The following is a 26,739-nucleotide window of genomic DNA, read 5'->3' as shown; positions in this document are numbered from 1 at the left end:
TTTTTATTATACCTTCTTAAGTTCTTAAAAGAACTGGGCGATGGACTGAGTCCTTGACTCTTTATCCCGTCATCTGAATGAATAAAATCTGTGTGGATGGAGTGTTGTTGAGCTAAAAAGCTCTAGTCATGACCGGGTAACGGCAATAGCCGAGCTTCAGTTAAAACTTCATTGGCTACAGCATTGCCATTTGTTACCCTGGAAGTCCTAAAAAGTACTTTTGGCTTGTCCACTATCCACTCTTATTATACCTTTCCTTATCCTTATAAGGACTGGCTTAAAGGGGCGAAGCAAGAATGCTTTTCCTATTCCCCGTTATCTGTAGAGGACTGTGTAGGGATAAGGTGTTATTGAGCAATTAAAGCTCTGATCATGGCAGGAGGGTAACAGCAATAGCCGAGCCTCAGTTAGAACTTCATTGGCTACAGCATCCTTTAAATAAAACAAAAAAGTGTATTCGAAATTTCAAAAAATCTCTTAAAATTTTAGGTATATTTTAAAAATAAACAAATATTTAATGTAAAATTAAATGAAACAATAAAAATTATAAAATTTTAAAATAACATATATATAACTAAACAAATAAAGGCGAAATTACATTGCATTTATTGAATGCTATCAGAGTAAATTGATCCCATAATAAACAATGAATACACAACGTGGTTTCCTCCGAATAGGATTCCATCAGAGAGGAGATTGACAAGGATCAAGAAGAAAGTTCAAAGTGCGGTGAAACACTTCGAAAAGCGAACCCCTTGAAATGTGGGAGGACTCAGACAACATTCCCTAATCACATCAGCAGACATTTTTACTTGAAACTTTTCCTATGAAGGACTAGTTTACTAATGAGGGATGTCTAAAGTCCTCGTGTCCTCTCATTAAAACAGGACTGCCTACTCTTATGCAGTGACTGTTAATTGACTGCCTGCAGTTTATCGACCTCGCACGAGGGTTTGACAGATCTGCCTTCGTTTGAAACCCAGGAGTCGATGACCGGTCTGGTTAAATCACTGGGCAACCAGTTGTTCGCGGCCTCCACAAGTTCCCATGGAAACACAGCAAAATTTACTAATTAACACTGAAGCTAGTTTATGACACGACTTGTGCGTCGGCAGACGGGGGTCAACATCTTCATGTATCGAGGTAACGCTGTAATCACACAAACAAGCAAATAAATGTAGTCGAGGAGTGCAGCATCTTAATGCACAATTAGTTAAGTCTTGGTGAAGGAAGTGATTCGCTGTCTCTCTGTCTCTCTCTCTCCTGTGCTTTAGCTATCTCATTACATCTCTCTCTCTCTCTCTCTCATCTTCTTGCATTTTCAAACGAAACTCTACACTTGCGCATAAAATAACCTTATTATCTAGATAATCCTTTTAACGTTTATGATTTAATCTATTGAACTATTCAATATCGATACATTTTGTGAATGTCTAAGGAATTACGATTTCTTAGACATTTAGGACCATCTCTTATAGTAAGTGAACGTTTGCTGCTTAATTTATCTTTTATACTCGCTAATTTTGCATTGTCACATTTGTTAAAGTAGCTGGGTATGTCTTTTACCGTAGACACCTTTTCGAAACACAGATAAAAATACTATAATTGTAGACTACAAAGAAAACAGCTGTCACGGTGGGAGACCGGTATTGCGGTGATGAATACCCTTGGAGGGTAATGGATGGCAATGCTGTAGCCAATGAAGTTCTAACTGAGGCTCGGCCATTGCGGTTACCCTCCTGCCATGATCAGAGCTTTAATAGCCCAAGAATACCTTATCCGTACACTGTCCTCTACAGATAACGGGGAAGATGAAAAGCATTCTTGCTTCGCCCCTTTAAGCCAGTCCTTATAAGGACAGCTGTTCCTTATAAGGGCTATAAGAAACAGCTGTCACACACTTTTCAACTTTGCAATGCTCAACTCTGTTGTTGTGGCCGGTCCTACCGAGCCCATCCACTTCAGGTAGCTCATATGTACTAGACATCGTCATCTTTAAAAATATAAGATACCAATTCAAACTGGAATCAGTTAACGAATTATCTTCTGACCACAGTCTCATAGTGCTTAATCTAGGTTCATCAGATCAGTTCTCTCCTCTGCACACATTCATACCATGGGACAAGTTAGCCAAGGTTCTTCCCGATCATATTGGTCCGGTGCCCAACATCAGTAAAAAAGAAGAGATAGACTCAGCAGTAAATAAACTAACTCTACAAATTCAGAAAGCAATAGAATCAGTCAGACAATCCACTGTCTTCCACTCAACTAACCATATCCCTGAAGAAATCATGTAGCTAATCAGAGCAAAATATATAGCCAGAAAGAGATACCACAATACCAGAGCCCCACAAGACAAAACAGTATTGAACAATCTAAACAGGCAGGTCCGGAAAGCTCTTCAAAAACACAGAAACCATCAACGGGAAACCAAATTGGCTAACATCAATACTGAATATCATTCTGAAGAAATTCTTAAGAGCGATCCGCACCAAAAAGCAACTCATACCCTCTACAAACTAAGAAAGGGACAGTTCACAAAGATGAAGAGAAAGCTGAAGCACTAGTAGATAACCTTGAATCTCAGTGCAATACATCTTATACAAATCTAAATATCAACCTTTTGTACAAGATGCATCGTCATGTTAGGACAACCTTAAGACAGAACACTATTAACTCCGAACAAATCACTCCTATAAATCCGGCAGAAATGATTAATATCATCACCCATCTAAATAGTAAAAGAGCTCCAGGAGCGGATGTCATAACTAACAGAATAGTAAAACTATTCACAAGAAAGACCATAGTCCATCTCATCGACATTACAAATGCCATCTTTAGATTCCAGCATTTCCCTGCTATATGGAAAACAGCCACCATCATGCCATTGAAGAAGCCAGGAAAAAATCCTCACCGTCCCGAAAGCTACAGACCCATAAGCCTATTGTCCAGCCTCGGAAAGGTGACAGAGAAAGTGACCCTCTTCAGACTCCAAGCAGAAACAGATACGTTAGGAATTATGCCTAATGAACAGTTCGGCTTCCATAAGGCCCATAGTACAGCTCAACAAGTACACCGGCTGGTAGAAATCATTACTAAAGGTTATAACTGGAAACTCAATACAGCTGCCATCTTCATCAACGCAGAAAAGGCGTTTGACAAAGTATGGCATCAAGGCCTTCTCTGCAAACTGATAAAATTTAACTTGCCAATCAAGTTAATAAAAATAATACACTCTTCCTGAAAGATAGATATATGCAGGTCAGGGTCGGCGAAACGGTTTCGACCAGACGCAGGATCTCGGCAGGCGTATCTCAGGGATCTCTTCTGGCCCCTCTCCTGTTCTCAATCTACGTAGTGGACATTCCTCTGAATCCAAGAACAACATTCACTGCATTATACGCAGATGATACTGCACTGATGGCAAAATCTTTGAGCCGAAAACTGGCAATTAAAAACTTCAAACCAGCATACATATTTTAGAAAAGTGGATGGCAGAGTGGAGGATCCAAGTTTACCCCCAGAAAAGCTCAGCTATATTGTTTACTAGAAAGAAAATCCATATCATGGAGGACATTTATTTATTGGGAGTAAAGATTCCATGGCAGACTGAAGTTAAATATCTTGGAGTGATTCTTGATAGTAAACTCCTATTCAGCAAACATGTAAGTGACATTACCTCAATGACATCCACAGTCTTAGCACAGCTCTACCCTATGATCAACAGACAAAGTAAACTGGACAAGCAAACAAAATTAACAATTTTACAAGATGGAAATTCGACCGGTCATCACTTTCGCATCCCCAGGGTGGAGCCACACCGCGAATTCAAACATTATAAAGCTTCAAAGGTTACAACATAAGTGCCTGAGGATGATTCTGAATGCCCCCTGGTTCATAAGAAACACCTAGATCCATAGAGAAGGTAATATCCCTTATATCTCTTCTTTTCTCATAAACCTAGCTGAGAAGTTCTTTACTAAGACAAGTAACCATCCAACCCCGTTAATCAAGGAAGCCTGGGAATATAATGAAGCAGAGAATTACAAATATAAAAGACCAAAGTCTATCTTAAGTTTAGCTGAACACAACTAACTTCGTTGCCCTCAATGGGCGAGCATATAGCTCACAAACACTCCATTCAAAGTTCTTTCATTACAAGACAAAGGGGAATATGAAAAGCAATTTTGCTTCACCCATCTAGCCAGAAATGGTAATTAAGTTAAGGGGGGATAGTAAATCTCGTACTATTTTACAGCCGGGTACGAAACTCGGAGACCGAAATCTAAGAGTTTCATGCCGAAGAACTATCGGCGGGTCCAAGCGTAAGTCATCACTTGGATAGTACAACACTAGGGCACTCGGAGCAAAGGTGGGGCAAGCCCCGTCACTATTTTAATATTTTCTCATAATGTAAAACGCAGCTCCTAGGAGATGTATTACTGTTTTACATTATGAGAAGAGGTCACTACCCAGACCGGTTTCGACCCTTATTGAGGTCTCATTAATGAGTAGGTAGACCTGGAATATCAAGGTTTAAGTGAACCAAACTTACATATACTCCTACTAACGAATTGCCAGACCGGTGTACTCATATATTATTATTACTACGATGAAGAGCCAAGAAGCTATTTTACGTAATAATCTTATCCCGTAACAATCCCGTATTATTTTACAGCCCTACCCGGCTGTAACATAATACGGGATTTACTATCCCCCTTAACTTAATTTATGTCGCCGGAAAAATAACCTCTTGGCTCTTCATCGCTGAAATATTAATGTTAAAAAACAGCTGCCTGCGAGTACGTGAGCAAGATTGAATTGACCGTGAGATGCGGTAATTGATTCATTCAATACAATACCCTTGGAGGGTAATGGATGGCAATGCTGTAGCCAATGAAGTTCTAACTGAGGCTCGGCTATTGCTGTTACCTCCTGCCATGATCAAAGCTTTAATAGTTCAATAACACCTTATCCTTACACTGTCCTCTACAGATAACGGGGAAGATGAAAAGCATTCTAGCTTCGCCCGTTTAAGCCAGTCCTTATAAGGACCTATAAGAACAGCTATCTGCATTTTATGCAGATAGAGTTTATTCATCAATGCTTGATGTACAATAAGTGCATCGCATAAATCGTGGCAAATAAAAAATAATGCTGCTTTAAAAAAAATTAAAAACTGCACTTGTTATGATAACACAAATGAAAGCTTTTTTTTGGCCTACAGCCCTTTTACTGTGGATGGATAGAAAGAACGTTATTGATAATCGGCGCTCATTCGTAGCGTAATTGGAAGGGCAACGCGATGCTTACCGTGCATTTCGAAAAAACTGGATTTTGAACTTCGTCAAGGAAGCGATGAATTTAGGGCTTTTGAACTGAAAGTGAGTTAGTCGGTCTCAGACGAGGAGCAGGGAAACGCAGGCTTTTTATTTTGAAACCAATTAAAGAACACATGTAATTAACAGATATAAAACTGGTGTCATAACCTACGGTCCTTTGATCTTAATTCCAAACAACGCCAAGTGCAACTTGCTGGGAGTCTGGGATAGCTCGAAAAAGTTCGTATTTGGTCTATAGAAGTGTTTTCAGATTGTCTAATTTCTACCCACCCACAGCATTAATGCACGATACGTCTACATCATAAATTAACACACACACGAACCGAAACATTGCCACCCTCCAGCGTGTAACAATATCTTGGTATATGAATTGTTCTCATGACACCACTGGGTCTTTTCTTCCCCTGAGATTGTTGCGTGTTAATCATTGCCCTACATGTCGACAATGTGGTTCAATAGATGTAGATTCTTTTGTAAAGACACCACCCTGCGCCACAAGACAGGAATGGTTCAAAGAGCATATCCAAACATTCTGTGTGTTCCATTAACCGCCTAATTCTAATTTAAAATCCCATCAACATTCGTGAGATCATGTGGAACGTGGTATCCACCGGTTGATGTCATTAACTCACTAGGTCGTTGACCTCCTCTAGAATACCTTTCATAATCTAGTGATGGTCAATGCCAAGATGGATGCAAGTGGCTTCCTCGTTCAAAAGAAACCCACACGCTACTAAAAAAAAAAAAAAAAAGTATAACACTAGCTCTGAAATCTACTAGGTGGCCAATGAAAGTTAGCGTTAAATTGTGTGACAAATTTAAGCATTTAAACAAATGTTCTGAACGAATGCAGTGAAGTGCTAATCTTTGTACTGATAGTGATAGAAATAAACCATCATTTTCGTAATCAGATTCCATTTATTATTAATTAATAATAATTATTATTAAATAAATTTTCTTTATTTAGATTTACTAATGTAATTTATTATATGGTGTTTTTATATTAAAGGAACTTTTTTTATTAAATCAACATGATTTTTTCAATTAAGAAAAAACAATTTATGAAATAATAAAATCATTATTATTTTATAGAAAAATAAAGAAATAATTTAATATAATTTTTAGAGTATAATAAAGAAACTTTGTTATACTCGTACATCATTCATGGATCAATGATTAGATAGCAGTTATGTACTTTCATATCTTGTAATGTACATTTTTCTTTTTCATTAAAATTTTTTATATACCAAAGACGAGGTATTCTTTGTAATATAGAGAAGCTCAATAGAATAATTCTCTCCAGTAAATCTATTCATTTACATGGTAAAGACGGATAAGTATTTTATTTTAACTCTGAAAGATATTTAAACAATTCATGTATATTGTCAACAAAACCTACTTTCTCACCACGACATTCACTTGTTATTAATGTGAAAAGATCAAATACGGTCCACATAAGTCTCCCATGAAAGAGAACTCAAAAGACATCACAACAGAATAAAAAAAATAAAAATAAAAACTGAAGACTCCTATTCAACTAACATTCTAAAAGCATCGGGTTTGCAGATCATCAGTATACATTGCCCAAAATGCAAATAGAGTTTTAAATTTCACAAGAACAGTCTGTTGAAAACCAGAAGAAAGCGCAGAACTTTCTTGAAAATACAGACGTAATAATACAGACTTAGAAAAATGCAAGCTGTAGAAATGAATCTTGATTTTTATGCCTCCAATTTATCTTGAGCTAAGGAAACTTCACACTTTGGATCTAAAAATGATCATTTTGTTCGTCAAAAGTAATCCGCATGTAGGAAAAGTAACAATACCTACAAAACCTAGGAAGTAATCAATCTTTGAGTCGTACCTCTTGACAGCAGCCTTCCCCCCCCCCCTTTAAATTGCTGCACGTGCTTGCCACAGACACCCGTAGCACCGACCAGGGAATGACGCATGTTAACGGAGATATAATGTGATTTCTTCTGTGTGACTTCTGGAAGATGTCCTAGGTTCATTAACTACAGGATTACTTCTTCGCCCCCCCCGTACTCCCCTTCTTCTTCTCTTGCTCGTCTCATTCGTTCCAGACGGCAAACTTAAAGACCTTTCTAGTGATTACAGCCGCGAGGAATGGTTCTTTCCTTGCTTCTGAATAAAGATACATTTCCTTTGGAATGAGGTGAAAGCATCGTAAAACTCACCTCTGCGACTTCTTTGCAATGAAGTTAGATTTCTATCGTAAAGCCATCGACAGACAGCGTTTGAAATAACGGGTTTTAATTTTCCTTTTACTAATTCTTTAACAAAAATTTTAACTTTTAATTAAAGGCGGATAGTAAAACTTTTTCACGCGAACGTTTCGACACTTTGGACTCGTTCTGATGGAACATTAAATAAGATTGTAATGAAAAGTGTTTTAAGAAAAATAATCTTTGATCAGGAAAATGTTTTCTCATAAATAACTTTTATTGGCACAAGCCAGCGAACGAAGAAAACTAACAGGTGTGTTTTGGAGAGCGTGGAGCTAAACTATTGCACGTTTCATTCCTGTTTTGAAAAGTTCTCATTCCAAAGAATATTTGAGAGTTAATTGGACTCCAACGCAGAATGTTTGAAAGTAGCTCGTAATAACGTTACGACAATCTCTGAAATGTAAAAGCCAATCTTGCAGCTCTCTCTGAAGTAAGATAGAACCTGTTGGTTGCCATGCAAACAGGGAAGCCTGCTTAAGTCTGGAGACAAACTAATTACAGTATTGTATTATATTCGTGATAAAAACTGCCAAATATAAAGATATGATGATTGTAGGAAGAAGGTAATTTATATGATCATAGTTTATGACAGTATGACGAAGAAGATAGTATGATGATTGTAACTTATGTGATGATTGTATGATGAAGTGGTTATAAGACAATTGTATGATGAGGTATAGTGATAATGATGAATGTATAACAGTTGCATGAAGTTGATTGTAAAATGTATGACAGTAATAACATATGCTGTATAATGATCATCATTATATCGTGATGCATAAGGATGATGATGATTATATCGTGATGCATAAGGATGATGATGATTACATCGTGATGCTTACATGATTGTGTATGATGATTTTAATTATTACATGTGGTATATGAAGATTTTGATTATTACATGATGATGTATAATTATCTTGATTTTTACATATTGAAGTATGATGACGAATGATGATGATTGTTCGTAATAGCCAGATGGTTTGCATTATGATTATGTATGATGATTATACTCGAATTTGTATTATACACATATGTTGTCAACATTCTACAACAATCGTTTTTATATCGGTGATCCAATAACAAAATGATTCACTGCTAAAATAAAATGTCCCCAAAAATGTCCAAAGAATTTAAAATTATAAAAAAAAGAACTCCTTTTAAAATGAGTGAATGTTTAAACTGTGCAATTTTCAGCACTTTATCTGACGCCATGAATCAATGTATCCCTACAAACAAAGTGCGCATGTGCAATTCCCAACGAAATGGATACAAATTAGACATTTCTGTGCTGCAACTTCTCGATCATTTCGTTCACGTACACTTTCGTTATATGGAAAATTTGATTGCTTCTTGCAGTTGGGGGAAGGGGAATATGCAGTAGAATTCTCCTCAATTTAATAACACTCGGGGGGAGAGGGGGGTGCTGAAGTGGGCTACATTTGCGACTACGATAAGTTGATTACCAGCGTAGTACTCGAATCTCCCTCCCACCTCAGCCTCGGTAATTGTGGGAAGTGGAGGACACTTCACTTATTGCTACATTACAAGAGCGTTGGTGGCGCCTTGTCAAGACACAAGCCAAGAGTTCCATAAGACGTAAGTAATGAAGCAGTCAGCAGAAAGCAGAGATGTGAAGTATGGCCAGAAGAGGATCCCCGTGTATATCTTACTGCTTTGGAGTCAAGTTCTTGACTGTGTAATACTTAATGAAGTCCGTTCTTGAAAACTACGGCCGTAATGCAGAACATCGCGATTAAATTTAACTGTTCCTGTAAGCAGAGGACACCCACCTACCTGCCCACCCACCCACCCACCCCCACACACACACACACACACACACACACACACACACACACACACACACACACACACACACACACACACACACACACACACTTTGATGATGACCATTCGCGTGTTGTTGAAACGTCATATGATTTATTGTTTCCAACTTGGATTAAATTATGTCTGCTGCCAAAGGTAACCAGTTAAGCTTGAAGTAATCTCGAAAACAATAGGAAAAGCGGAGAAAAGTTGGGGGGGAGGACATTAAGAAACTCGTGGCATGCAACCATAAATAAAAATAGTCGCTGTAGATCTCATCAGGTGTGGACGGCAGTAGAGACAGGGGACGATAATTTGCAAAGAGTAATTACATCTGCGGGGGGGGCATATAATTGGGATCACAGCAACTGCTCCTGACGGGATGTGCGACTCAACTTTCTGACCGTCGTGTCAGTTGCCTAATGGGAAAAGATAGGATGAGAAACACTTTATTGATGACTCCATTTCGAGAGGGTTAACATAACTACCTTATTAATATTAAAGTGACAAGAACATCGATAAATGATGCCTTTGCAGTACTACCGGGTGGTAATGGAGGCCACTATTGATTCCACTCTTTTTTCCCCTTAATGATTGCTTGATGCTGATTCGTCGTCTTCACCACCCCTACTCAAAGACTTGATTAACGTGTTTCAGTAGTTCTATAAGTGAGAAGAATCTCATCTGGAAGGTCGTTAATCCATTTCGTTTTGTATGACTTTCTTGGTTGTATTGTGTCCCATCGTTAATGTAACCAAAGGGGTAATTGATAACCGCATCCTTCGCTGACTTGATTTATTAGACGGTGATCATTACGCTTTAACGTACCATCACGTATCGTATCGTATCAATTAATATCTCGCAGACACCACCCTGCTGCTGCTGCTGGGAAATCTCAGAGGTTGAAACGCTATCATCCAATGTTTTAAGTTAGCGATAAAGAAAGAAAGAATGAACAGAATGATTTATTGCCGAGTGGAAACAAGCTGCCAGGATGGGCGATGAGAGGTGTTGGGAGAACACATCGAAAGATGCTCTCCAAGGTGAAACATGCTAAGAGGATAATAAAGTTTAAATCAGAAAGTTCAGGCAGAGATCAATAAATCAATCGATAAAGTTATTAATCTCTCTCTCACTCTCTCCTGCAGTCATTCGTGTTTTTTTTATTAATCTGCATCTGTTTGTCTCTTATTTTAGTACTTAACGTACAATTTTAACTAAATCTTTTAAAATATCCTACATTAATATTCAAAACGACTTTGAAATATTTTACTACCAACTTTATAATATCTGAAGATTGTATAAAGAATGTAAAATTCGTCAACAGTGTTTCCTAATGGTTTCCATTTCATTGTCAACAGCATCGTTATTTCATTAGCTGTGTAACTAACACGTGCAGCCATTTTGAGAGAAGCAAATACTGATACAATACAACAGCTTTTCGTTTTATTGTATTCACTTTTTTTTCTTTTTGGAGTTCATTGGATATTTCTTATTGACCTGGTGATTTGGTAAAATCTTTCAAATTTTATTTTATTTTTGTCTCCTACACTATACTTAATTGATAGTTGGTCGAAGTGGGGTTAGCGTATTGGCTTTCCAACGAATATTTTGCTGGCTGCGAAACTATCTTATTGGAGGCCTGAAGTGATTTTTTTAAAAAAAAGTTCCATGTTTGATCTCCAAAGATGAGTTTACAGACTATGTAAAAAATATAAAAATGAATTTTAAAAAATAGAAAAAATCCTTAGTCCACTTACGGTACTATACGCTTACAACTTTTCGCGAGCGGGAATTACATACAAAAAAAAAAAAAGAAATTAAATATACATAATTTGTTTTTTTACACACACAGTCCAGAAACAACAAATTTGGGCAATAAAGATGATCTGCTTGAAACCAAACTTGATCCATGTAGCTATATATTCTTCTGTTCACACTAAGTCTCATTGAATTCCATCCATCAAGAGTGGGCTTATTAAAACATACAATTTTTTTTAAAAAAATTTGTCCCTTTTTGAATTAGCGAAATTGATTGAAACAAAACTTGGGTTGGCTTGACAAATTTTCAATTTTTTGTAGGAATCCCGAAACCCAAATTTCATCAAAATTCATCCTCCGTACCCAGAAATAATCTGTGTTCTTACAGATGGTCAAAATGAATTCAATAGATGCTTATGCATATTTATAAAACGCTCCTAATAATATTAGAACAATAGAATGGATCGCTTTATTTGATTATAACTGTTTTTAGAAAGAAATAAAAATGACTCATAAAACTAGGTTGTGAGCATATGAACACTTCTTATGGAAAAATATATATATATATATTACCGACGTCCTGCTTCTTGTAGTAATCAGGAGATAATTACTCCCCTCCTTCCTCGACATCCCTCTTTTAAATGATTAATCATCTTCTTCTCATTTTAGATAACTCATAACTTGCTTATGGCATCTATTTAAAATGCTTCTAACCCTAATTATTTGTTTTATAGCATCTCCTCAATAACGGTCGAGTACCTTGTCAATTAACCCGATAATTGATTTAACAAGAAAATCTAATTTCAAATATAATATAATAATTAAACTTAAAAGTTATTGTAAGTAATCAAATAATGTTTTATTTTTCTTATTTTTCATAAAAAATTAGATTAAAGAATAGCAACACCATAAAATACATTATATGATATATACTTAAATGTCTTCATCAATCACCGCATCTCATGGTTGAAAATAGAGAAAAATAGAATCAGTCGACCTTGAGATGCGGTCGATTGGTTCATTAATGCCCTTGGGGGTGATGGATAGCAACGCAAAGCTGTACCAATCAAGTTTAACTGAGGTTCGGCTGTTGCTGTTACTCACTTGGGCGATGAGTTTTTGAGTTCGCTCTCTTAAGGTTTTTGCCTTAAGGGAGCACTTTGAGTCTCCGGGGAAGGTGTTCTCCGGCACGGCCCGTATATATATATATATGAGAGGCTTTGTCAGTGAATTATTTTCCTCGGAATTTGAGCGGTTCTGCTCGGTAATCGAGTTTCACTGAGTAGAACCAACGCTGAGATTTGGACGGTCTTTCGCCCACGAATGAGTGGCCTAGAGATCGTCCGATATTTTTGAGATTGAACCTTTACTTACATAGTCGATTGATTTTATATGAGATGCCCATATAGGGTAACGGATGGCAATGCTGAACCAATGAAGTTTAACTGAGGTTCGGCTGTTGCTGTTATCCTGGGTAAATGAGTTCGCTCTCTTAGGTTTTGCCGTAAGGGAGCACTTTGAGTCTCCGGGGAAAGTGTTCTCCGGCACGGCCCGCTGAGGGGTACTTGCCGGTGAATTATTTTCCTCGGAATATGAGCGGTTCTGCTCAGTGGTCGGGGAGCCCGTCACTGAGTGGAACCAACGCTGAGATTAGGAGGGTCTTTCGCCCACTATGGAGTGGCCTAGAGATCGTCCGTATTTTTGAGATTTCACCTTTACTTACATAGTCGGTGATTGATTCATTCAATCCAATTCCCTTGGAGGGTAATGGATGGCAATGCTGTAGCCAATGAAGTTCTAACTGAGGCTCGGCTATTGCTGTTACCCTCCTGCCATGATCAGAGCTTTAATAGCTCAATAACACCTTATCCATACACTGTCTTCTACAGATAACGGGGAAGATGAAACGCATTCTTGCTTCTCCCCTTTAAGCCAGTCCTTATAAGGATAGGTCTATGTGGGCAAATTGACATTTGAAACACAAATGTCAATGTTTGTGTTTCTTGGATTGGCGGATATATCGAAAGAGATATATCTCTTTCGAGGTCATCCAAAGAGATGTGTAGCTGTGAAATCATATGGTTGGGCAATGATACGAAATCATGAGTCGAACCAAGCACTGGAATTAAAAAAAAAAAAAAAAAAACTCAACGGTGGTAACCAAACCAGCAATGAGTTCTGTAGCAGTGTTTCGTGTTCATTGTTTGTAATGCGTGTGATTTTGGTTGTAAATGCAAATTGATTGTTCTTCACTATCAAATGCAGTTAAAATAAAATCGCATAAAGCCAAACTGACCTAAAGCGAATATCTATCTCCTGTACTATACGTATCATTCCGATGTGATAGTCTATGTCGGAATGGAGCATAGAATTCTAGGCGATGTCTTGTTTGAATGCTTTAAAAGGTATTTTTCAGCTTAAAAACCTCCGATTCAAAGAAAATCTTTGGAACTTACAGAAAACGTAATGAACACTCCCTGTCCTCTTAAAAATCTCTCTCTTTGAGATACAAATTTTTAGTTTAGCACGAACAGAAACAACGTATGACCTATTCTGGAATAGCTTGACAAATTCGTCTCTGGGTGTGGAAGTTTTCCATTTTCTACGAGTAAGAAAAGATGTCATCGGAGAGCAGATGATTATACTGAAGGAATCTCAACAAACCGATTACAGCAAATAACAACAACAACAAAAGACTTTTTGTTCTCAGTTTACTCTGAATTGTCTCCACTCATCGATCAAAACAATTTCTTTTCTAAATCGCTAACCCGGAATTTGTGAATTAGGTCGAACAGTTAAGAGACTATGTAATCTGCATTTCAGGCAGCTCTGCATGAAAATATACCTGAAGGGTTCCCACCCCCAGTGGCAGAACCCCCAATGTCTACATTCTCAATAAAAGCTACAGTAGGTGAGACTTACACTCTCCAATGAGAATAAGGTTAATAGCACTTTGATACAACTGTCCCAGCAAAACATTTCATCAGATAATCCGTTATCATCCCTACACATATTTTACTGGGACCCACTGAATCGTAGTAGCTCCACCAAATCTGACGCAAACCTGCTATGGAGAATGTGGCCCAATGTCTTTCAGAATTTACTGCCATACACCCTTTGTCCAAAAAAGAAACCGAACTTTTCGAAAATAGAAGAAACTATTGGCGCCACCTGCTGTATCTTTTTGTTGTCGAAAGCGGCAACCTTCATTAGTGTGATGTCAACTGTTTATGACATTTGTTTCATTACAAGCCGAGTTATAGTGCCAAGAGTGACAGCGTGTTTTGACGAACGGTCGGAAAATGAGTTTCAAACAGTTGCGATTGACGTTTGTGTTAAACTTGGTAAACATTTTACCGAAATGCTTCAAAAAGCATACTGTGATCAATGCTTATCCCGTACTCAAGTTTAGGAGTGGTTTAAGCGATTTCAAAGTGGTCTTGAGACGCCTGAGGACGACGAAAAGCCGGACCGTCCAAAAACAGGACTGAGCGAAGTTCACATCCAAAAAGTGCGTGATTTCCTCAAAGAAAACCCGAAATCGTCCGTGAGATTGATAGAAGATGAATTGAGGATTCCAAAATCAACTGTGCACAGCATTTTGACCAAGAGTATGAGACTTCGTAAATTGAATTCTTGATTTGTTCCCACAAGTTGACCAACGACCAAATAATGAATCGAATTGAACACTGCAAGGACCTCATTAAAACCGCTCGTAAGGACTCAAACTTCCTCGAAACGATCTTTACTGGTGACTAAACGTGGTGTTTTGAGTATGAGCCCGAAACAGCGTGCTGAGTGGAGACCATTAGAAGAGGGGCATCCGAAAAAATGTCTCATGTAAATCAATAGTAAAGACAATGCTAATTTGTTTCTACGATTCGAAGGGCATTATCCACAAAGAATTCGTTCCGCCTGGCCAAACTGTCAATGGTGAGTTTTATCTCAACGTTTTAAAGCGATTGATAGCAAGAATTTGTCCCGTATGGCATGAATATCGTGACGACAGACCATTCGTCAAAACACCCTGTCACTCTTGGCACTATAACTCGGCTTCTAATGAAACAAATGTCATAAACAGTTGACAGAACACTAACGACGGTTGCCGCTTTCGACAACAAAAAAGATACAACAGGTGGCGCCACTAGTTTCTTCTATTTTCGAAAAGTTCGGTTTCTTTTTGGACAGAGGGTGTATTACGCAAATTCAAGCTAGAATTATCAGTAAAATGTCTCTGCTGTCACCAAACCGAAATTCTCTTTACACATCTATTTCATGTCCCATCAATCTTTTTGCACGTCGACATCGAAAATCCTACCAATAAATAATAATAAAATGATTCATTAGTGTCGGGAAACTGCAAGTCTCACAGGCGATGTTCGTACACTGATCAAGGGTATTTCGACCTCTTAAATAAGCAGTCAACAACCAAATAGGCAACTATTACAGCCAATAGTGATCCACATTTTCTATTTTAGATATACAAGACATCATAGCCCAGGGCAGTAGTATGGGAGGCGGTTTGAACAAGACCAAGATCAAGATAAGATAAGGATTCGTGTGTCGTCGTTGTGTGATGAGATCATTGACGTCATTTTGATGGAGGTGTAGCGTGACGTGATGCGTTTGAGTTTGGAATTTCCCTAGGGGAAGATGTGTCAGTGCCGTCAGGTCTTGTGTTTTGGTTCGCGTACGCAAATTGTTAGTTGTAAATGTGACGTTATTGTTTTGAATGGAAAAGGAAGATATTAGTGGATAAGGATTCGTGTCGTGATTGGTAGGATGCTATGAACAAAATAGGGGTAGGGTGAATGGGGAGGAAGTGACGTCAATGTCTTGGATGTGTATTGTTATGAGTTGTAGATAAGTAAATAGCTTGCGTACATTATGGGTGATGGATAGTTTGGAATTTCGCTGGGGCCCTCATCTTTCAGGGACATTACGTGGTGTGTTGGGTTCGCGTAGTGCATTGTGGGTTTTTTAGATAAGGAGTCGTGATGTTATGTGTTTGGAAATTTCTGGGGAACATATGTCACTCTGTGATATCACATGGTCTTTTGGTTTGGCTTTGGAATTGTGGGCGATGTTTTTCAGATACGATATCTTGGAACTTTCCCAGGGTGACAAACATCCGTCATTGTCATCAAATTTTGTGTTTCGTTGCCTAGAGATGAGAGTTCTAATTTTCCAATACAGTTTGGGGTCTTTCTATCCTGTTAAAGGGTGGGAATTCTTAGAGTAGAGTTGTGATGGCGGCAGTGATTAGGCTTTTCTAAATAATTTAATTATATGCTGGTGACCCTCAAATACACACTTTTTTATTTCCATACCTACTACATATTTTATTCTATATTCATATTCTAAAGACTATGAGAATTCTTAGAATAGAGCAGGGGCTAGTGGCGGCAGCGTTTTGGTTTTTCTGAATATTTAATTATATGCTGGTGTCCCTCAAACACACTTTTTTCCCCATAGCTCAGACATACTTTATTCAATATTCATATTGTAATTCTAATTCATATTTTGTTCATAATTCATCGGAATATTTTGATTTTCGAAAAAAAAACGCGTTTTTTTCCCTCCAAAGTTATCAGTATCAGTTGGAAGTGGCATCCCTAAAAGATATCCGCAAATGAGGCGCTCGCTCTTCTCCACTAGGCTGAGCGGACATCTTCTGGAGGAGAGAGGGATGAGGGGTATTGGAGCGTGGGGTGTGGGAGCATTACAGGGAAGAGCATTGTCACCCTCTCACTACCCTTTCACCTCCACTACCTAATGCTATTTAATTTTTTTCCATCCCAACAATTTCGGACATATGAGTGAGAGAAATAGTCATATGCTCCAACATCAAAAAAACGCTGTTTGAGGATAAAATACTTAACATAATAAGGACAAATAATATAGAATACCCTTCGAGCCACAGATAATCTCACATCAACATCATATCCAACAGCATATGGAAACATGTCTGTGAGTCATCTGCGCGAAAGTTTCAATTTGGAAGGAATGGTCAGTGTAAGGGTCAGGTAAACAGTACTATAGTACTATAAGGAAAAACAAAGAATTCAAGTGTCTTTGCAGTTACGGCAATTCGTTCATCCAGTGCAGCTATCGTATTATGCTGTGATGTTTTGTGCCTAGTAAAGTAAAATAATGAGTGAACCACAAAAGTCTTTGAATATTTTTACGTAATTACATGTTTCTAATTTTTTTCGCTGTAAATAATAATATTTCAGCAAATTGAAACATGCATTTATAAACTTAAATGAACAAAGATGTGTGATGTTGTTGTGTTTTCCACAATGAAATTTTTACACATTTATTCAGTTTAGAATTTGATTAAAAAAATCCGTAACTTTATATACCTTAACCCAATTCTGTTTAAAAAAGGTATCGTACTGTGCCAGATAACACAAATACAAATTTTGAGAATTAAGAAAACAGGATAAATTAACGTTCATGCAAGGTAACAAGAAGAAATAGACAGAAAACTTTTATGCTGCTTTCAAAATAAAGAGAAGGAACATTTTCTTTTCTTTTCACACATCTGTACATGATAAAACTTTAAAATCAAGTGACTGCGAGTGGAAACTTTTTTCACAACTTTACCATTCATACTATTTTAGTGTAACTCTGCTTTCAGACACATGCTAAGTTTAATGTCTTTATTTTTGTTTAGTTAGGAATGCGAAAAATCCTTGTAATGTAAAAAAATCCTTCTAATGCTAAAGAAAAAAAAAATTTCAGTTACATAAGTTAGTAAGTTATGAGCTTTGGAATTAAAATACGACTGTAAGCATTTCATGATTTAATATTTTAGCAATATAAAATATACATTTGTAACTTAATGAACAAACATGTGTGCTAAGATGAAAAGCCAAACGGCTATTTTTTTCTGGCGAGGTTGATCAGTTAAGGGGATAAAAATCCCTTATTGTTTTTCAGCCAGTAAGCGAAACTAAGATCGAAAACTACGATCTAAGAGTTTCATGCCGACGAACTGTCAGCGTATCCAAGCGTAATTGACCACTTGGTAGTGCCACACCATGGCAACTCGTTGCAAAGGTGGAGCAAGTACCCTCACTGCTCTTGATATTTTCTCATAATGTATAATGTAAAAACACACAGCTCTTAGGAGATGCAGTACTGTTTTACATTATGAGGAGAGGTCACTACCCAGACCGGTTTCAACCTTTTTTGAGGTCTCATCAGTGAGTAGGTAGACCTGGAAAATATCAAAGCTTAGTGAAAAGAACTTACATACCTTCACTATACGAATGCCATAAAGGTGTGACACTATATTATATATTATAACATACTACATTATAACAGTACTACATCTCCTAAGAACTGTGTGTTTTTACATTATGAGAAAATATCAAGAACAGTGAGGGAGCTTGCTCCACCTTTGCAACGAGTTGCCGTGGTGTGGCACTACCAAGTGGTCACTTACGCTTGGATACGCTGACAGTTCGTCGGCATGAAACATTCAGATCGTAGTTTTCGATCTTAGTTTCGCTTACTGGCTGAAAAACAATAAGGGATGTTTATCCCCTTAACTAAACATGTGTGCTGTTGTTGTTGCGTTTTCCAACAAAAGTTTAAAAACTTGTGACAGGCAGTCGAAACTTTTTTCTTTTTTTTCAAAACTTAACACATAATATTCCATTAGGGGAACGAAAGAAAAAAAAAGTGGGGAAACTGATATCCTGTAATTAATATTTTAGAAAATTGTCTAATGCTAACTATTGACATTCTTTGAGATTTCGTTCGCATGTTCGAAAACCCTGAACTACTAATCTCTAATAGAATGTTGGTGTCAATAGAACACAGAAAGACCGCACAAAACATCAAAAGGGAGGAAATTGAGTCATGAAAAGACACGTTCTACGCTTAGCTAAACATATCATATAGTGTAGTTTTAAATGAACTAATGTTCCCACACTCAGAACGAGGACTGAAAACAAATGACCGGATACGAATCATTCATTTATCTACAAACAAGACTAATGAAATTTACAGTGTGGGAAAATAATACACACAGAGTTTATTTATTTATTTATTTTACTCAGTTATTCTGGTTATAATATGTTGTTAACTGAATTTTAAAAGTAAAATAGAAAAACAACCAATCATTTGAAAAAAAAAAAAAAAAACATATCAAAAAAAAAAAAAAATCCGCATTGAAAGATGGGAAATTACCGATCGCTGGCGGATATATTAGTCAGGATAAGACAATTTGAGCTTACACTCACCCTTGTGGGAATAAAAACATAGTACGACCCCAATGTGAAGGAATTAACGGACTACCAAATGGACAGAAAATCTAAGGAAACAAAAGTCAAATAGCTTTTCAGGTTATTTACAGAAATTTCAAGCTTGTGTGTGTGTGTGTGTGTGTGTGTGTGTGTGTGTGTGTGTGTGTGTGTGGATATATGCTTTAAGTCAACTAATTTTGGAATATCTACTCGCATTAAGAAGAGTCATTCTGGTAAGACTGTAAGTAAATTTAAATTATCATTAGAATTTCTAGACTACATACAAAAGTTCTCGGTAAGCAAAGAAACTCCAGAAGTGTGTGAAAAAAAAATACACAGCCATCAGTGAAGGAAAAACGAAATGCTCTAGTAACCTATAATGAAAAAGAGTCAACTGCACTTGAGATCTTCTGTTTGTGTGTTTTGTGCTGTGAACATATGTTTAAAATCAGCCATTTGGAATATTCAAAAAACCTCGATATTTCCGAGATGTCCCATTCTGGAAAGAAATGTATGTAATATCTGTGAAATAAATGTGTAAACTTAAAAGAACAAACAGTGTTCTTTTAAGTAAGATCGCTTTTGAAATCACAGTGAATTCACACACGATTTGTTTATTTATTTATTGAACTTTAAGATCTTAATTTTAGACAAATCAAAATATTTGGATGAATTATGAATAAAATATGAATTAAAATATGAATAAAGAATGTCTGAGCTATGGGAAAAACTGTGTGTTTGAGTGACACCAGCATATAATTAAATTATTCAGAAAAGCCTAATCACTGCCGCCACTAGACTCTATTCTACTCTAGGAATTCCCATAGTCTTTAGAATATGAATATAGAATAAAATATGTATCAGGTATGGGGAAAAAAGAGTGTGTGTTTGAAGGTTACCAGCATATAATTAAATTATTCAGAAAAGCCTACTCACTGCCGCCATCACGACTCTACTCTAAGAATTCCCACCCTTTAACAGGAAAGAAATACCCCAAAATGTATTGGAAAATTAGTACACCCATCTATAGACAACCAAAGACAAAATAAGACGACAATGACAGATGTGTGTTACCCTGGGAAAATTCCAAGATATCTTATCTGAACAACATCTCCCACAATTCCATAGCCAAACCAAAAGACCATGTGATATCACAGAGAGACATATGTTCCCCAGAAATTTCCAAACACATAACATCACGACTCCTTATCTAAAAAACCCACAATGCATAATGCGACCCCAACACACCACGTAATGTCCCTGAAAGATGAGGGCCCCCAGCGAAATTCCAAACATTTCAAACTTTATCTTATCACTATCCATCACCCATAATGTACACAAACTATTTACTTATCTACAACTCATAAGAATAAACATTGACGTCGCTTCCTCCCCTTCACCCTACCCCTATTTTGTTCATATTATCCCACCAATCACGACACGAATCCTTATCCACTAATATCTTCCTTTTCCATTCAAAACAATAACGTCACTTATTTACAACAAACAATTACGTTCACACAACGACGTCACGAATCGTTATCTTATCTTGATCTTGTCAGAAGTGCCTCTCATACCCACAATTCCATACGCGAACCAAAACCAAGACCTGACGGCACTGACACATCTTCCCCCAGGGAAATTCCAAACTCAAACGCATCACGTCACGCTACGCCTCCATCACAATGACGTCAATGATCTCATCACACAACGACGTCACGAATCCTTGTCTTATCTTGATCTTGTTCTTGTTCAAACCGCCTCCGATACTACTCAGTGTGTTCACCACAAGAAACAGATGACCTTCTGCTTGTAACTTTTAGACAGAAGATGAGAAACCGTCTATGCAGAGTATTGCCATCGGCTGAACAGTATATTCGATCATTTGCATTGATTGCGGAATGAAAGAATCCAATTCCAGACTGAGCAGAAAAACAGCATCGCCATCCACTTCATGAATCATGAAGTAGCAACAACAGCAAAGTGGGATTCTGGTACAAAAATTGGCTCTCTTTTATTCCCTTTTGTATGATCATCGGTCTGAGACTTCAATTTAATCTTTCGTTTTCCCTATTTGATTAATATTCAATAACAATCCAATATTCACAACAGTAAACCTCTGATTAGTGAAAAGAAAGCTCAGATGAGTAAACAGTGGTGTTATAAGAAAACTGGAGAGGTGTGATATCGTCAGTTCAGTGAACCTTCATGCTGTGTCCTACATCAGAACGAGTTATCGTTTGGAAGACTCAAGGAAGCCTATAATCTGGAATGCGGGGCTCCAACAGTAAAGTAAAGCACGGGGAAAGTTCTGCGTTGCTCTGGACATCACTCTCGTGGTATTCTGTTGTTCCCAGCATTAATTTTTCATGGTAGAATTGCTGCAAATGATGATCTTCACACAACTTGGACTGTACGGTCGTAGTTTGAAGAGCGTGATGGTGAACTTCAACATCTTCACCTATCAACACAAGCACTAGATTCGAACTTTTTGAATCATTCTGATATCTGTTTTGAAGACTAGAATAAGAAACGGATTCCCACTTCCAACGTCTTTAAAACGACTCGAAAATATTCTTCATGATGGCCGGTACAAAATTCCACCCAAAGTTCCTTCTCTTCTTGGAATGGACTCAAAACGTATTTCAGTCCATTCCAATACGAATTCAAACTGTACTGAAGGCAAAAGATGGTCCACCCTATATCAATAAAGAAATATGCATTTATAACAAGTGTTTCCATTATTTTGTCCAAACTCGTATATATAACTAGAAATATTATCTGAAGATATCTAAAGCATATAATTTCAATGTTATGAACAATATTTATTTATTTATTTAAAGACATAAGCAAATGTTATATTTTCAAAATTCTAAAAAAAGTGTATTCAAGAATAGGAATATGATAAAATAAATCATAAATTAACAAGAGGATATAGTTTCAAATATTCGAAACAGTTTTAAAAATTATAATAAATGGAAAAATGAAAACAACAATGTGGATAGTGCTATAATTTTATATGCATCGCATCATATTATCGTAATCCTTTTGTTCTGTAGATGGCGTTGTAATCAGTATGAGACTAATGATCCTAGTGATCGAATGTGTGGAGTACACATCAAACAATGCATCAATGAACGCTTAAAAACATCAAAATTTCCTTCGTTTAATATTCGCTTCTTTTCAATAAAATTAATTCGCATAGACATCAGAGCTTCTTTGAAGCGTGCCTTCATTAAAGTAAAATTTCTCAGCAAGACAACGAAAAGGTTGCTGGAGGTGGTCGAGAGTATATTTAATTACAGATAACGTCATGACTTAAGGGAAAACCAGTTAATAGTTTAGTTTGCTGGAAATCCTCCTGCTGGGTGAATAGCTTTCTTTTTACACATCGATGAATTTGGTGACGCTGCATTAATATCAACAGCCATTTGAACCTTCGATTACTTTGAGACATTTTAAGAAACGTCTTAAAGCTTCATTTGAAATGAGGCATAAATATAATAGCAATGACAGTTCCTCGAAGGGAAATGAAACAATAAACTATATAGGCTGCGACAGACAAATGAGAAAGGGTGGGGGAAGGGAACGCACTTTTCTGAATCAACATACCAATACATTGTAAAATAACAATAAAAAAGTATTACTATTTATTGTTTCCATTGTGTTGTTTACCTTAGTCATTTAAATTATTTAGTACATGGGGAAACTTACGGTCTAATCACATGATCGTCTAAACAAACATACTCTTGGACTTGATGTGATGTTTTCAAGAATTTATTTATAATCGACTTTATATATAAATTACGAAGGATCAATATATATACAGGGTGTTCGGGATAAATTTGACATATTTATAATTAATTATATTTTTCCGTAAGTTACATGTATTAACACACACTTCTCTTCATTTAAAAGTTTGGACCCTTCTTCATTCATATACAAGATGTCAGAAAGGATGGATAGCTGGAACCCACCTGAATCATGGAAGAGAATAACTTGTATCATAATAATTCGTGCCCGCCATCAAAATAAGGATATTACGACTGCTGCCCAATGCTCCCTGAATACAGTAAAAACAATCAGGCATGAACTAGAGACTTGCAATGGTGACTACGAGGATGTCGCAAGAAGAAAGATCCCTAGCAGACGATCTGATTGCGTTCGTACAGCAGAATTCCTCGCAAATCTGCAGGAACAGGTGTTGAAGAACCCTGGCATTGGAATTCTGGCTTTGTTCGTGGAGTTGCTAACTGTAGTCAAGCCCTGGATAACAAGGGTAGCCAATGGTAGGCCGTATGTATGGCAGCAGGATTCGGCCCCTTGCCACACCTCTGGGAAAAGTCAAAAATGGTTGTCTGAAAATTTTCTACGACTTCACCAGTCCAAATGTTTGGCCTCCAAACTCCCCAGACCTTAACCCCATGGATTATTTTGTATGGGGCGCAGTTGAAAAAGACACCAATCGCACTTCCAGGAATACAAAAGCCCAGTTAATGGATAAAATTAAAACAGCTTTTGCGGCCCTTCCCAGGGAGACTGTAGCATCAGCTTGTTCGAGGTTCCGAAGCAGAATTGAAGCTGTGATCGATGCTAATGGTGGTTATTTTGAGTAAATCTTGTTGATAGTATTGTAATTAACTCTGCCTGTAATGTTTTTTGTCAATTCATTAAATTTAATAGATACAAAGAAGATTTTCTTTTTCCTTACGAAACTGTCAAATTTATCCAGAACACCCTGTATATATATATATATATATATATATATATATATATATATATATATATATATATATATATATATATATATATATATATATATATATATATATATATATATATATAAATGTACTTTGTATTATCGTTAAAGGTATCTAAAATATGAATCTAATATCTCATTCACTATAATCTATTATAGTGTTATCTATTATATCTGTTATATAATATTATTATAGTGTATTATAATCTATTGTAATATATACTGCTCAAAACAATTAGAATATATTCTTGTTGTTATTCTTGTTAAAATTATGTCACGCTAAAATGTATAATTTGTTAATTTTATAAAACAATATCGATTATTTAAACAATATCTCATCAATTACACCCTATCCATAAGTAAGAAATATTTATTGATATATAAAGTACCCAATAGTTATAATTATCCGACAGAAACTAAAATATTCGCTAATTGTTTTGTGTAGTGTATATAATCTATTGTTCTAATCTAATAAATATATATACATATATAAATATATTACTATTATTATAATAATATATATATAATAAACATTTTATATAAATATATATAATAATCTATTATTATATATATTTATATGTGTGTGTGTGTGTATTTAAAGATATTTTACCTCGGTTCTATTATAGGGATTAAAACTAAGTATATAATGTCTTGGTATCTTTAACATCCCTCCCCCATATATATATATATATATGGGGGTGATTTTTTTTTCCCGATATATATATATATTTCGGGAAAAAAGTATATATATATATATATAAGGGGATTTGAACAATGGCTTATTGTTGGTTTTTAGTCTATAACATCTCTATTTCGAATAAAAAAAAATCTAAAAATCTTTAAAACGGACTGTTATCGTCAATGAATAGTGAATTGCAATCAGTTATGTTACCATTTTTTTCTGTCTTTCTTTATTTTATTAATTAATCTCATTGTTACTGCAATCCTTCGCAGAGAAGTGAACACAAGATTTAACTTGATATTTCAGATGAGCGGATGTTCTGTTTCCCAGGGTTAATTCGATTTGCACGAAACGGAAAGCTGACTAGTATTAATTCTAAACTGGGGAAAAAACGATGGTATAAAGTAAATAAAGGAAATGCTTCATTTCCAGATCGTCTTTTCCTTTTTTTTTTTAATTAACATTTTCTGATGGGAACATTTCATATGTGTGACATCCCTGGGAGCACTTTATTACGTTAATGAAATCACGAAGACGAAAGAAGCAGGTTTAATATTTATGGTAATACTGAGGTTAAACTGATTACAATCGGCTTAATTTTTTTTTTTTTTTCAATAGCATTCATTGACTAATAGTTAAAATTCCTCGCTATTCTAAGCAAGGACAGCAGCAAATTCTTCAGTATTGCAACAAAAAATATAATAATCCAATTGCAATCAATCCAAAACTTATCCAAATCGGCAAGAAATAATTTCATATTTCATAATTATTCCTTATAAAATAAAGATCAGATATACCTACCAATTTTAAATATAGGAATAATACGATAATATTTATTATATATGTATTATATTTATTATATTATTTATTATATATGATAAATAAAATGTAACTATCATCAAATATAATTATGCCCCATAAATGGACGATACGACTTAATTATGAAACAAAAATAATTATTATAATTTTACAACAGATCATAAATTGATATATGATGTGCTACCTGATTCCTCCTTTGTAAAAAATAAAAATAAACAGCACACAAAATAAAAACATAAAAGGTATATAAATATATATATATATACGGTATATAAATACAGTATAAAATCGCCATACAATTTGAAATAATTAAACAGTCCCTTTAATTGTGCTACAGAAATCGAAGAATTTCTTTCATAATATATAATAATATATATAATACACAGTAATACCTTATAAGGACTGGTCCCTACACTGTCCTCTACAGATATAATAAGGTATTATTATATCTGTAGAGGACAGTGTACGGATAAGGTGTTATTCAGCTATTAAAACTCTGATCATGGCAAGGAGGGTAACAGCAATAGCCGAGCCTCAGTTAGAACGTTTGGCTTTGGCATCCATTACCTCCAAGGGTATGGAGGATTTTCCTAGTATCAGCCCACCCTACATAGTATAGTAACACCTTATCCTTATAAGGACTGGCTTAAAGGGGCGAAGCAAGAATGCTTTTCATCTTCCCCGTTATCTGTAGAAGACAGTGTAGGGATAAGGTGTTATTGAGCAATTAAGGCTCTGATCATGGCAGGAGGGTAACAGCAATAGCCGAGCCTCAGTAAGAACTTCATTGGCTACAGCATTACCATCCATTACCCTGCAAGGGTATTGGATTGAATGAATCAATCACCACTTCTCACGGTCGATTGCTCCCCTCTTCAATAATGCCTATCAGGTGCTTATCAATTATTATATACAAAAAGTAAAAAGGTGTATTGGTATATTTTAATTATGCTCATTATTTCTATTTTTAAAAACATTTAAATAATTTATTAGTACATATCAGTTATTATGAAACGGTATTCTTAACTATAAATAATATTTT

Source organism: Typopeltis vanoorti, chromosome 17 (assembly GCF_054136105.1).
Source record: "Typopeltis vanoorti isolate ZY-2024b chromosome 17, IOZ_Tvanoo_1.0, whole genome shotgun sequence".
NCBI classification, from domain to species: domain Eukaryota; kingdom Metazoa; phylum Arthropoda; class Arachnida; order Uropygi; family Thelyphonidae; genus Typopeltis; species Typopeltis vanoorti.
This window is presented reverse-complemented; position numbering follows the sequence as displayed.